Raw genomic sequence first — 10684 nt, forward strand, 5'->3', positions numbered from 1 at the left:
AGAGATGAAGGTGCAGCCCCTGGCAGAGCCCTGCTCCCTGCGCAGCCTCCCTGGGGCTCATTCCTCCCTGCAGAGCCAGGGCAGGACCCAGGGCAGGGCTCTGGCCACCACAGCTAAGGCTGGCTTCATTTGCACACAGCTAGGGCTAAATGCTAGAGCTGGCAAGGACAGGAACTGAGCTGGTTTGAACAGCCCCAGTGTTATTTTCAAGGAGTTTAAAGGAAAATAAGGATCCAACACAAGCTCTGTGCAGCAAAGAGAAAGGGCACAAACAGGAACCGCACAAGATGAAAAACATCTGTGGCCGTGAGATTCAACAATGTTGAAGGACAAGGAATAAAAGCTACAAGAACTGAATTTCCTACTGAATATGTGCAAATAACTGCAAAGCCCAGGCTGCCCTGAAGAGTGATATCAAAGGATTCAATTAAAGATAGAAAGGATTTATTGCTTCCACAGTTTTACAACAGAGCTATCGAAGACAAAGTATAAGGACTGAAATTGTAAAACATTTTAATGCTTCTGGAAACAGATAGTGAGGAAAAGGGTTTTTTCCCCAGATAGTATTAAAGCATGTAACACTGAGCAGTCTATATTAATCCTCTGAGCTGCAAAGCAAGTTGGGCTTGGATTATTTGGGAGTGAATGACAGATTTAGCTGTACTGGTGAAACAAAGTACAAAAGCAAAGGATTTCATCAAAATTATGTGAAAAAGGCAACCAATGTCATTTAAGATGACATCAAAACCTTGCTTTAAAAACTGTTCCAAATTTTTTTAAATCTCCAGAGACAACCAAAAATAGAGGCTGAAATTACTCACTATAAGGCTCTGTAACCATAACCAAAATTAACTGCAGTGACTAAGCATACTTCTCTTGCCAGTAATGAAAAAAAAGGAGACATCCTTTATCCATGATAATTTGACAGTAGTTGTTATTATTAACACAGAAATGAAGTGATCAATGTCCTCTCTCTAAAATACAGAACTTCTCACATTAACAGGTGACAAGGTGAGTGATCTTACAGGAGCTCAATTATAAACTAATTCTGAAAGGGAATATTTCACACTGAGCAAGAACTACAAGGACAACACGAGGACTGCTGCAAAGTTACACAGAGCACAAGTTCTCTTCAAGACTTCTACACAGAGGGCAGGGATTGATAAAACAATGGAGAAATTGTCAGCAAAAATTCAACGTGCAATCAGCTCTTCTATGGATTAGTAGAGAATTCAGAAAAGACTTATGGTCAAATCTGCAATTATTTAGTCACAAGTGGTCTTACTGCAGATTGCAGCCACAATGATAAGTTTTCAACATAATTTTCTTTATTCAAACACACAGGTCTCAGTCTTGCAGGTGATAATCCTGGTCTCACCATCTCAACCACAGTTTCCAGGTCTTTCAGGAAAACAACAGAATTAAACAAGGCTGGAAAAGGCCGATTTTCATCAGATTTCCCAAACTAGGTTTCCGTTTAGGGCTGTTATTTTTAAACACTCAGAGAGATTAATTCAGCCATCATTTCATTATGGAAAGTGAAAAATGATGCTCACAGGATTACCATTTACCTGTAAGGGTACACCCTGCTCATGGAATTCGACACCTTGGATCTTGCACACCTTCATGGAAATAACCTCCCAAGCTCAATCAGATTCAATGCAACTCAAAAACCCACTCTTCAGCAGAACTTAAAAAATACAAGAGCTTTCTTTTTGGGGAGAAAAAAAAAGAAATTTACATTACTATCTAAACCTCTAGTTTTAAACCTACAAGCCAGACGCCAGAGCCACCACTGTGAATGGGATCTGTGTGCTTTTACCAAGCCACTGGAGTCTGGCACAACCTCATGTACCTGGGACACTTTGTAGAACTATTATAATCAATGATCAGGAATGAAGAAGTGCAATAAAAGAGCCCATACAATTTTAAAATACCTATGCCTTTATCACACTTTTTACTATAATCTTTACTTACATAATCAAAGTAGTGCTTTTCAAATATTCCAATATAATATCAAGCCATTTTCTTAAGGACTGATTTAGAACTGCACACACTGAAGTGATTTATACTTTAATTCCCATGCACTTATCTAAATTGAATTTAATCTGACATCTTATTACCAAGTCCTATTACATTCTCCTAGAGCTCTTAGTAGTCTTTTCTAAAATTGCCTAATTTATATAAATTTATGGCATTACTATGTATTGACACCCTGCAGATAATATAATAATGTATCAGTCAGTGTACAAAGCCTCAAATAACTCCAATATTTGACTTCCTTCCAGTCCTCCCCAGCCACAGGACTTGTTCTTTAAGTTCTTTAAGTAATTCATGAACAAGCAGTGCCCTGACCTTCCCCTTGCCTTGGTTGCTCCAATTTCCCTTAACAACTTTGAATGAATTACTAATCCTTCCAAAGTGCCATCTCCTAAATCCTGTTGGTTTTCTTCCAGTAAGAATCACAAAAACAGCTCCATAGATGCTTCCAAAAATGTTGGACTTTGATAAACCTAGTGGGCCCCTTCCAACTCAGGATATTCTATGATTCTATGAAATCATTTTCATGGGTAGGAACACATTTCTGACCACAAGATCTGCTACTTGAAGTACCCCAAAGTTGAGGCCCTGGAAAGTTTTAAGATTAGGATTATTGACAGGAGAACCTACACAACAGCTAAATTTACTCACCCTAGAATCATTTTTATAGTATTACATTATATTCCTGAATAACTGAAACACATTAACTGTCATTTTCTAATACCATCAAAACAAATGTTATATCTGGACTTCATACCATGCAAAGTCAGTGGCAGCTGTGACATTTGGCACATTCAGAGAAGACTGATAAACAAGGGCTGAAATTGCCCTTATTTGCCTCCTCTTCTCTCCTGAAAATACTCAAGGTCAATGGCAACACTGGGGTTTATTGTAAAGAAGACAGCTATCTGTGGAGAAATGTTCCCCTTGGAGATCTTAAAAGTTCATATTAAAGAAAATAGCAATGAACATTATTTGAATATAAATTGAAAAATATATTTTAGTTCTGTTAAGTTAATCAGACTTAAATCTCCATGGGAAACTTGCAACACTGTTCTCAATTTAAACACTTCCCAACAATTTACAGCTTCATTTTGCCAACTCTTCCCCAAAACACACTCCCATGAATTTACACAACCTAGAATGCTGTTCAGCAGCAGCTGAGCAAAGCCTGTGAAGAAGAGGTTTAATATGCTGATGAGAAATAGTGCAGCAAAAAGCAGCAGCAGCTCCTGAAAAAAATCCTCCTTTTTATTCAGATGAAAGATACCTTGGCAGTGCATCTTTACTTTCTACACTTCACATCAACATTGGCAGAGCAATTTTCTCCTTACGTTTGCACATCTATGACCAGAAATGTTAATTAGCTTTTGGATTCTCCGGCCCCTCATTAGCATCAAAGTGAGAAAAATATCAGGGAGGGGGACAGGCAGAAGGATGCAAAAGCTACTTGAAAGATGAACCAAACTTGGCGCAGAAATTGAGTGGGGCTGTAAAACTGCTGTAACAGAGATCCTGATCAAAACCTCTGTTACATGGAGAGCAGGTAAAGTGGGAGTGTGAATCAACAAGAGCAGAGCTTAATCTATCTATCATTTCACTCTGAGCCAAAGCATAAAAACCTGAGATGTTGGAGTGAGTGCCCAGACATTGATGGGCTATGGGTGGGTGAGATCCCAGCTAACAATATACAGGAACAGAGCCAGCATAAACTGAATTTTCTTACCAGGACCCAAAGGAAAGTGGTTCCAAAGGATGAGATTTGCATTTAGATACAGTCTCAGTTCCTGGAATTAGCCAGCACTGAGCTGAACTCCTGGTGCTGAAAGGATGCAGGGAATGAAGTGGCACCTGCACCACCCAAACACACAGACACCACTCTGCTGGAACAGCTCTTCCTCCTCCTCCTCTTCACGTGCCTCTTCTCCACTGCCAGTGTTCAATTTCCAGCACAATACACTGACATTTATATAACAGCTGTATCAAGGGAAAGGGAAGGAGCAGGAATCATGAAGATGGATGAATCCTTATTAGGATCTGGCCCTTGAAGTGGATTTTGTGTTCAGAGGCAACTGGTTTCAATACAACAGAACACACAAACACATATTTATACGGTTTGCAAAAAAAAAAAAAAAAAAAAAAAGGTGATTTTCAGCTGTATTTTCACTATGAATTTGTTGGGCTAAAATGCTTGTTTCCATAGTGAAACAAGACAAAAAGGCAAACATTTAGAAAAAAATAAAACATGCTTAAAATCTGGGACTCATAGCTCTATTTCCCAGACAAACTGTATCTGCAAAAGAAAACATTTGATGTAAATAAGATAAAATGCTGCAAAATATTACAGATTTTTGTTTTCTTTTAAACAATATAGAGAAACCCACACATTTTGTTTTACTATAAGTGAAATCTAAACACCTTTAGGACTAAAAAATATTTTCTATTTTTTTCCTCCAAAAAATTAAACAATCTTTCATGGTCAATGTCAATGGATTAGGCTTTCTAACAGACAAAGCAAAAATTAAAAATGTGATCAGAAAAAGAATTAACTGTTGCAGCTCTCAGCAGCTTACACTTATTTGGAAGCTATTTGATGGCTTTTTGAGCAGGATACTGGGAACTTCATGTGCATCCACTCATTGCTGAGTGCTCCTTGGAGGTGCTCTGGAATTGCATTTTCACACCAGTTCCTTCAGTGAAAGGCTGAACTCCACCGCTGGTTGTGTTTGGTTACTCTCCCTTTCTTTGCAATATCTGCCCATAGCATGAACTACCTTGCCATCCCCACGAGCAACTTCTCATACAAGTCAACAAATTAACTTTCTGTCTCATTTTAAAAACTCTGTGATAGCAAAGTATTTATAACTGCAACCCCAAAGTAATGACACCATTGCTCTGACCTCTGTTGATTACTTTTAATTTATATACAGGTTAGTCCTTTTTCACCTTCTGGTCTTGTTGAAGAATACAACAACAAAGCAACCTTGACAAAATTGGAATCAACTGGTAATTAATATTCCATTTAATGGAGATTAAAGCCATGGCACTCTGAGAGGATACTGCACTTATTACATTAAGCTATATATAACTGCATCAAATGGAATATTTAAGCATTTTAACTTGAGCATTTTATGCGTTTGTAATTCACTTAATTATTTTCTCCAGAGAACGAGTGGTATAATATCATGCTGATGCATGGGGAGTTATATGAATAAATCTTCAGGCATCAGGATAGGATCAGATACCCCAGAGCCTCAGTTAAATCAATAAAAGCAGGAGGAAGCAGTGGGAAGAATGCTGCTTCTGGCTTATTTCACAGCGCTGTCTGTACAGCAGGTACACCAATCATGCTGAAGACCTCATTGCCTTAACTTAATGAAAATGTAACTCATACTTTCACACTTTCTTAAAAGTAAAAAGCTACCTATATTACATCCTCATTTAAAATGCCTCTGCTAGACCTCTTGCTTGATGATCCTCATGTCCTAATGAATTTGAGCTGCTTAGGTCACATTACATTTCCACACGGTCACAGCAGTCTCACAAAACAGGTGAGAATGAATCAGGAGAGAGACTGAGAGGGCATAAACAAGAAACTCCACTAACAATTCCCTGCAGATAAATAAATGAATGTGTCACTATTCTCCAACACATAACCTCACTAACTCAACTAAACCAGCCTCTGTCTAAAATACTTTCTGCACTGTATCCTATTTTTATAGCTCTGAATTTGATATGGGAAATATTACATCAGTAATCAATGACTGCAGAGAGAAATTGAGATGGGAAAGAGTCTTAAAATGAGCAAGAAAGGCAAGGAGAAAGGGAACATTATGTTAGAGATCTGAAAATGGAAAACAGGAGTTCTGTTACTTCGTGTGTATGTGCTTTGCTTTGTACAGTATTTTCTTTTTATTGTATTGGCAAATATTACCCATAGGTGGGGCAGGACAAATTGGAAATTAATGAAATAGAATAAGAGACTGACACAAAATAGGCAATGAAGAAAGCCTGAATTTGATTTGTACCTGATTCCAGCTGCAGCTGCTGCTGCTACAGGTGGGTGGCAGCCAGGGAGTTCCATCCTCAGGCCTCAAACTCCACCTCAGCTGTGCTGAAATCCAGATCACACTGAGTCAGAGCAGCACGAACATCAAACAGAATCCAGGCTGCAGCACTGCCCTCATTCATATGCTGCTACCCACATTCTTGGTGGACTGTTGACAGCTAGAAGTATCTCAGAAGCAAAAACCAATTTCCAACTCTTGTTCTGCTCAGAAATTTCAACTGATTTGGCACTGGAGAAAAGTTGAAATCGAGCTGCTGTGGTGGTTGTCTGTTACCAAGGGACCCCTCTTGTGTAAGTGGGATTCCTACCTAGCTACTCTCTGCCTTTTCAACTACTTTGTGCCGTTGAAAAAGGATGTGGCTTTGGCCCACATTGTCTAGAAACTAAGAACTAACAAAATATAACACACTTTTACATTAATACATTAATATTACCCAAACAGCACAAGCTGTTGGCTGCACTTAGCAAGATGAATATTTCTGAATATTTTGGGAAAAGCATCCAGCTGCTAGCTGGTGAATCACCATAACAAAATGCTCATTCCTCTAAAGAGTTATCCATCAATGTAAGTAATGCATGGGTTTAAATTCCCAGTCACACAGCCCACTTGACTTGGTCATTTTGATGTCATTCCTGACATCCTGTGCTACGTAATTGCCATAGTTCTCTGGAAGTCATGGAAAGTTCCCAACAATGAAAGAAAATCACAAGAAATTTCCTGTCTTTCTGCACAACCTGCCCACCCCCCTTGCCTGCAGTTATTGCAGTAACTGATTTAGTTTTTCATCATGGAGGTGTTCAAGATCTCCTTGTCCATTTGCTGCAGCTCTGCGTTTCTTTCACCTTCCTGTTTCCCATGAGTGCAGATTTTGGTCCTTGACTGTCAAGGATGTTTTCATTCTTTTTATAGGCATTATTCCACTATGAATACAGAGTCACTCATAATAGACCCAAGATTTCAGCCTTCCCCTCAGCAGTGCTGGTAATGCTGTTATCATGACACTGTCACAGCTCTTATCTCACCTGTATAATTTGCAAATCCTTTTCTGCCTGAAGTGCCACTCATGGGTATAAACAGACCTAAACTGTTTACACTGCCCACAGCTCTCACAGTCTGCTCAAAGACCACAGCCTTATCTAAAAAAAGTTTGGGAAAAAGGTTGCAGACATTTACCCTTTGCATTCCTCCCATCCTGCTGAAGTACTACTTGTATTGATATTTTCATCTGCAGTATTAATTCTACACACCATCTCAGCCCTTAGTAATTTCCAGAAAAATCAGCATGACAGGGTGATACTTGAAGTGTTATTTGAAGAGTTAGCCATGGAATTAAGAATTGAAATGCACTAGAGGAACAGGACTTCTTAAAGAAAGACCTATCCCCAGCTCCTCACGGTGGGATTTGGAAGGATGCAGAGATTGTAGAAGAGAGAGGAACCATCTGTTCTGTCAGCTGGGGGAGGAAGGGGACTTAGGATACTGATCTAGAATAAACTCACAGTACAATATTATATCTTTTCTGGATATTCCAAAAAAGGAAACAATCAAAATTATCTTTTTCTTTAATTCATTACTATGTATGGCAATACTTTTAGTTCAGCCCTGTGCCTAGGTCTGTAAATACTGGATCCAGAACACCCAAAAGCAGAACCAGGTAATTCTAATGACTTTTCACATTTAAAAACATAAAACCAGTGTAAGATCCTTGATCTGAAAATTTCAGAACTAAACTAGTATTTGAATTTTGCAGCTTAGACCCACCTCTCTATTGTAAAGAGGGAAATTGAGAGGTTTTATTTTCATTACTGATGTTTTGATTTACTTTTAGCTGCTAAGTAGGGTTACATGAGTAATAGATGTGGGTAGAGATATGAAACTTTATGTACTATTTAGCTGCAAGTACATGCATTCCATGATAATAACAAAAAACATCTACACAGCACAACCAACAGACTGATGAAGAGCAGGTAATAAAATTGGGGCATGTACAACAAGCTCCCAGTATTTTAGGAGTCAAAGAAAGAGGAAGTATTATCAAATTGTTTCACAAATCCTGTCAGTGTAAGAGTTTTCTGAGTAACTGTTTTCTCTCTAAAAATCACATTACTTGAAGTTTAACAAAAAATCAAGAGTAGAAAAAAGAAAGCTGGCCTTTTCTAAATTAAATCAAAAGTTCCCATCAATTCTAGTTCAACCAAATTTTTGTCCTAAATTTAAGACAAAGACATGAATTTCATGGTCAAAAGAAGGTCCACTACATCCCCTTTCTCCTAGTTTGGAGCAGCAGTAACATATAGGTTTTCTATATCAAAAAGAGCTTCAAAATTTAACATGTTTAGAACACATTTAGAAACTCTGAAATTAATTAAATTCTTGATATCTAATTCAGTGAATTCTAGGGTGGACCAGCAGTAAAATGCAGCATAGAAGCAACTTGATTCATCTCCTGTATCCAGAAACTGGATTCTCTGGTTCCAGAACAGTTATTTTCAACATATCCCCAGGAACAGCCGAAGATATAGAGCCCTTTTGTGAAAAGGACAAAAGAAACAATAAAATGGTTTTTTCCTCAGAAGCCAAACAACAGAGCAGCTGCAATGTCTGTATTGAATCACAACCCAAACAATTCTTACCCAGTCAATTACCTGTAACTCCAGTCATTCACTGGCTCAATAACATGGAAGGGTTTTGCCCCAGAACCCTGTGGGATGCCAGTGCCCAGGGCTCTGTTGTCAGAAGCCAAGTGCCTCCCTCTGCTCGCACTCAGGTAAGGATGACAAACCAGCTCCGGAGGTCACTCCTGGGCTCTCCATCACCCGCACAACCCCTGCCACTCCCTTGCAGGATCCCTCTGCTGCCCCCTTGCCTTTCAGCAGAAAGGGGAGCTGCACCCCAAGCAAAGTTCATGGCAAGGACCCACCTTAGAGGCCAGACGTGTCCATCGCCCCCAGCCCGGCAGCTTCTGCTGCGCCCCTGCCCAGCCCCGGGGCAGGCACCCTGCCCGCACTCCCATTCCCTGCAAACGCTTCCCAGGCCGGCTGCAGTACAGCCCTCGGCATGGCTCAGACACTTTGAACCGAAAAACGCGAAATAAAGCAATGGTTAAGGGTTTGCAGCCCACGGGTGGCGCCCAGCAGTGACCCAAACCAAGGCGGGGATGCAGCCAGAAGCGCCGGAGCAAACCCGCCCAGAACCAGCTGGATTTGGTGATTTGATTTTTGGTGGATTTGAGCCATCCCACATCTCCCTGCCCTGAGGCTAGGGACCACTCCTTGTGATACAGCCCATATATTTGATTTTCAAATGAGAAAGCTGAGCAGAAATGAGGAACGGCGAGCCAAACTTTCAGGAAATTCATAGGAGCTGACTTCAATGACGCCAGTTAATCAGGAGCTGAGAACCACTCGTAATCACTCTAATTTCCCTAAACATGTTATTTTCCCAATCTCAGTGGGACTGGAAGTGAGGTATTTTTACCCTAGAGCCATCACCTTCCAGACAACCTGTCATTAATCAATCATCCTTTTCATCCAAACCTCCAAGACTGCCTTTTACCAATCTAATCTAATCATCATCTCTCCATCTTTGCAGAGCAGTCACAGCCCCCAGACACCTCCTTCCTCAGGTAAGTCAGAGGTGGGGACAGTGACTGTCAGCAGCTGCTTTGGCTCTGCAGGGCTATAAATACCCTCCACAGGCTGCTCAGACCAACCACCAGTGCCCCTGCATTTCTGGAAAGCACCGTGAGTGCTGTCACTGGCCAGTGGGTGTCTGGAGACAAGGAGTGGGCAGGCACAGCAGGGCTCCATTCCTGGAACAGCAACTGAACAGAAGAGGAGAAGGCAGGTTTGCAGCATGTCCATACAGAGAAACTTCAGTATGGCTCAATCCAAGAATATCCGTGCATGCGTTTGGAATCATGTTTTTATTACCAACAAATAGACATGGGTTGCTTTTTTGGTATCAGTAGCACTTCTAAAAATGTTCATCGTTAAATGGCAAAATGGGAAGAAGGTAAATGTATTTTTTAACAGTTTATTAGTAATACAATCTACCCTGACCACCTTTCTAGTAATTCTCCATGGCAGTAAGGCTGCATGAAAGAGAGGGGTTAATGAGCTACAAATTTCTTTGCAATACAGAAATGCAGTTCTAGGAGTTTTGCCAATTTTAACTACAAATTACCAATATTATATGTGCTTGGTCTTTCTTTTCCTTACTGTGAAAAGGAAGAGGTAAGAAGAGCACCAAAACTCTCTGAGAATCCTCACAGCAGCCCTGCTTTACACCTGGTGCACATTTGTTCCCAGCCCAGCAACATCATCACAATTGAGGCGTCTTTATGTTCTACCCCACAACAAACACTGATAATTCCTACTCTGGTTCCAATACAGAATCTCTTACATTTCTAGGACCAGCAATGAGCAGATCTCTGTTTAGCTGCACAACTCTACACCCAGCCCCAGGCAAAACCAGTTTATCCATTTGGGACAGTGCACACCTGTTGTTAGTTAATCCCCAGCTGACAAATTACAAAAGGGAGAATAACAAACACGTAGGTATTTAAAATAATG

The sequence above is a fragment of the Melospiza melodia genome, chromosome 18 (genome assembly GCF_035770615.1).
Source record: "Melospiza melodia melodia isolate bMelMel2 chromosome 18, bMelMel2.pri, whole genome shotgun sequence".
Lineage (NCBI taxonomy): Eukaryota > Metazoa > Chordata > Aves > Passeriformes > Passerellidae > Melospiza > Melospiza melodia.